The 4,433-nt window shown below is 51.5% G+C and overlaps 1 long non-coding RNA gene across 1 annotated transcript; it reads left to right on the forward strand.

The window, feature by feature from the left end:
- Positions 1 to 2,966: 2,966 nt before the first annotated feature.
- LOC122691314 lies at positions 2,967 to 4,151 on the forward strand. The gene is made up of 3 exons (XR_006340388.1): positions 2,967 to 3,113; positions 3,344 to 3,499; positions 4,034 to 4,151. It is a non-coding gene; the product is annotated as an uncharacterized LOC122691314 (long non-coding RNA).
- The last annotated feature ends 282 nt before the right edge of the window (positions 4,152 to 4,433 follow it).

Genomic DNA, 4,433 nt, shown 5'->3' on the forward strand with positions numbered 1-4,433 from the left:
TCTGTCTCACTGGCACGCCCTCCCTTTCCCCTTGCTCACATTGATGTTTTGAGCAGCACAGGAGGGCCCATGTGCCAGGGACTGAGGGCAGCCTGGGAAGAGACAATTACTGCCCACAGCCTCATAAGACAGCCTTATGCAGACCCAGCCCTGAAAGGACCCCAACCTAGCTTGCCTGAAGTTATGAGAGACCCAGAGGAATAACAAGACCACACCCATATTCCTGACCCATAGAAACTGTAAGATAAACATGCAAATACTGTCTTTAAGCTTCTACGTTTTGGGCTAACTTGTTACTCAGCAATAGCTAACTCACACAAAGGGGAATAGAGAGTGCCAGGGAGGTGATGCAGTTTAAAATAGGATAGGAGGGAAGGAATTATTTGAGAAGACTTGAAGAAGGGGGAGACTGAGCCTTGGGATTCCAGGGGCAGAGTTGGATTTTGGATGGCAGTTACAAGGGTGGCTGGAATAGAGTGAGAGGGGCAAGAGGCAGGGGCAGGAAAAAGATGGATGGAAGGATGTCACGCTAGCATTTTTTTTTTGACCCTGAACTTGGGCAAAGGGGGATTTTAAGACTTTGAGCAAATGCACATTTCAACAGGGTCCAGGTGGGTGATAGGTTTAAGGGAAGGTGGAGGGTAGCAGGGAGATGGCCAGAGGTGTCAGGTCCCCAGTTTACATGAAAGGTGAACATAATAATAGACGTAGGGTGTGAGGGAAGAGTTCCTACATCTAAGAGGTGGGGTGTAGGGGGCAGGTTTGGGGAAACCTGGCGGTTGGGGTTCACAGGCCCAAGATGCCTGTCCGACCTTGAGGCGGAGGGCTGAGCAGGCAGTTGGGTCAGGCAGTGTGTACAGTATTTAAGGCCACAGGACAGGAGTGAGCGTGGGGGTAGGTGAGGAGAGGACCAAGGGGTGGGAGTGAGGCAGGGAGTTTGTAGTCCAGCCAAGGACAGCATGGGACCAAAGTGCTGGGTTACCGAGAGTTGAGGCTGAGCACTGACTTAGCAACTGGGACGGTCAGTGTAGAGTGAGTCCAACAGAGGCCTGTCTGAAGGACGAGGAAGTAAGCATATTTGGATCTGGTGGGAACAGACACAGTGTGTCTGCAGAGGGACACACTCAGGACACAACATCAAGGGAGGGAGTGGGAACCAGGCCCAAGACAGGGAGAGGGCAACAGCCCTGGGAGCTGGTGGGGAGTCAGGGCATCTGGTCCTCGGGAAATTCCAAGGACCCGGGTGCCCCTGCAGTTCATGCCTGCCCCCGGCCCCCCACCTCACTAGCAGACTAGTTACCCTGGGGGTATCAGCAGGGCTGGAGATAAACTGGGCAACTGCCTTCGGAATTTCCTGACCTGGATGAGGTTCAGCCTTTAATCTCATGTTGTATCTATAGCCTTGTCTCATGTGGTTTGTGAGAAGCTGGGGAAAAAAAAGAAAAGGGCTGATAAGCTTCACAGAGGGGAGGAGAGGCCAACCCAAGACGTTTTGAGTGAGCTCCAAGGTGCCAGTGAGGGGAAGGACAGAGACTCAGGGGGCATGGGTCTGAGCTGAGGGTGCAGCCAGGGGATGCCGAGTGTGCCAGGCTGCAAGACCAGCCCCGGTCAGACACCCGCTGTGGGGCTGGACTTCCCAAGCCTGTTTCTCCATCAGACAAATGGCGTGCCTGGGAACACCACCTCACAGGCTGTAGAGCAGGAGCAGGAGGTGGGCAGGGAGGGACCTTGTGTCCTTCTGGGAGAGGGACTCAGGTGGCACCAGTGGTGGGGGGTGGGGAGAGTGCCCTGGAAAGTCGAAGTGTTGCTCTGTGTGATGGGTGGGAGGGTGGTGCAAAATCGTATCTGTGAAAGTATAAACCTACCACTGAACTGAGGAAAAATGCCGTCTGAAACAGCATCTGCTTCCCTTCCTCTTTGTCTGGGCCCAAGAGGATTTGCTGCCTCTCAGGGGCCAAGAAAGCAGGTAGGAAGAGCAGGATGCGAGGGCTGGATGTCTTGACAAATTGAATTTTCCTTCTTTTCTGGCCTCCTGGGGGAGATATTGTGTCCTGCATTGATGCAAATGTGTTCAAAGTGCACTTTCCACAGACTCAGAAATAACGAGCTGCCTTTCCGCTGAGGCCTGGGACCATGGCAAGGACCCTTTTGCTGAAGGTGGCCCGTGGCTGGTCACAGAATCTGTGGCTGGCACAGCGGCAGAGTCCAGGTGCCATGATGGGTGAGCCAGGGGAGCCTGCAGAAGGCATGCAGAGAGCAGCAACCCCAGGAAGCATCTAATATACTCCTTTTGCTGTGGGGAACCAGGGCCCAGAGAAGGCACTGAGCTGCCTGGGGCAGGCAGGGAGTCCTGGGCACCTGGCCTGCTTCTCCCTGCCCCACCCTCCAGGCCGTCTCAGACCAGGTTTGCTTCTGGGAAGGAGCAAGGAGCTGTCAGCCAGCAGTTGGTCTTCAGCCAGGAGTTTGGGCTTTGGCCAGGAGTTGGTATTTGTTAAAAGAGATGGAAAAGGTGAAACTGTTATCAAGAGGCGGTATCTGAGGGCTGAGTTCACTGCAGGGTCTCAGGAACTAGATAGCATCAGCCTGGCCTGCTCAGAGGACATGAAGGAAAACTAGGGCAGTCACACATGGGAGTCGCCTACTCTCCAGCTGGCCTGCCCAGTGCTCCTGAGAGCCCGGAAGATGGAAAACAGGTTAACAAGTCCGGGAGGAAATGAGCAGAGATGCCTTTGCTGCCAAGGGCTTGGTTCAGCAACCCGATTGCTTCTGGCTTCCTCACCGGCCTGAGGCTGGTAGTGATGGCCATTTCTGGCAGAAGGATGTCTGGGTTTGAAAGTTGGAAAGGAGTTCTTTGGAAGCCTCGGATCCTGGTCTGCATGGTTCTCAGCTTTGCTGTCTCAAGAAAATGTGGGCTCCCAGGTGGTCCCCATGGCTCAATATTTGCCTCTTGTTTCACAACAGGTGGGCCTCTATTTAGATGGAACCCAAGAGCGGAAGAGGGTTCTGCTGCTGAGAAAACGTTTGGTGAACTTCACTACCCACTCCTGATTCACTGAACATGGTCACGGATATTCCTTTCATGGGATAAAGAAAATAGTGGCAGACTCGGCAAGGTCATTCTTACCTTCCTTTCCCTTATGATCTGCACTAATTGCGGCTGGAAAGCTAATTAAATTCCCAGCCTGTCTTGAACTAAGTGTGGTCAAATAATACAGTTCTAGTAAATGAGATATAATTGGCAGTCAGCTGGGGGGTTCTGGGCAGACTTGTTTTCTTGATTAAAGAGCCATAGGTGGCTGGTATTTCTAATTTTCTCTCCATTTCCCTTTTTCCTGCCTTGCAGGTGGATATGACACCAGGAGTTGTGGCAGTCATGTTGTAACACTGAGGCAGAACACATGAAAAAGAGGCAAAGTCCTTATGGAGACAGGGCTTGACATGGCTGAGCTGTTGAACCTAGGCCAGCAGCTGTCAACTCACAGGCCTCTTGTAATCTGAGGTAAAACCAAGCTTTATTTGTCTAAGCTGTTGTGTTTGGAATTTCTGCAGCTGAAAGCACTGCTGGCTAATGCACACCACTATGACAAAGTATCAGCCAGCATCACAGGTGACAGTGAAACCCTACCTGCATTCCCACTACATTTTGAGATAGGGGTGTGTTCGCTGTAACCACCAAGAATGATAACAATACAAATAACATTTCTGAGTATTCATTACATGCCAACAACTATCCTAAGCAGTTAGCATATTGGCTCATCTGATCTTCCAACAATCCCGTGGGGAACGTTTTACAGGTGTCAAAACTAAGGCACAGAGAGGTTGAGGGAACTTGCTCAAGTTAGTAAGCAGTGAGCCAAGATGTGAATTCAGAAAGTCTGGCTCCAGGATCCATCCTCACAGTCACATGTGATACTCACCCTCTCTCTCTCTACAATTAAGAGTCAGGGGAGACCAGCATAGCCCTGATCGAGGCTTCTTGTCCTGAGCTTCATGGCTGCCTCATTCCTTCCTTTCATGCACTTCTCCGGGGAAGCCAGCTACCTGCTAAAGGAGGGTGGAGAGCCAGGATCAGAGCTGGAGGAACTGCGATCTGAAATGTTTGACAGCCTCGGGCTGGGGCAGCCTTTGGGGCTACTTCACAGACAGCCAAGACCCCTCCTCTGCTCCAGGGCATGTATGAGTGAACACTGTCAATATTTTTTCTCTTCCTTCTCCCATTTCCCAAGTTGATTAACCCCACTTCTGATGAACATCTTTTTCATTTATTTTTAAAGCTACTTTAGTATTCAGTAATGGTGAAGGCAATGGCACCCCAGTCCAGTACTCTTGCCTGGAAAATCCTATGGACAGAGGAGCCTGGTGGGCTGCAGTCCATGGGGTCGCTAAGAGTTGGACAGGACTGAGTGACTTCACTTTCACTTTTCACTTTCAAG

Source organism: Cervus elaphus, unplaced genomic scaffold, assembly GCF_910594005.1.
Source record: "Cervus elaphus unplaced genomic scaffold, mCerEla1.1, whole genome shotgun sequence".
In the NCBI taxonomy this organism is placed as follows: domain Eukaryota; kingdom Metazoa; phylum Chordata; class Mammalia; order Artiodactyla; family Cervidae; genus Cervus; species Cervus elaphus.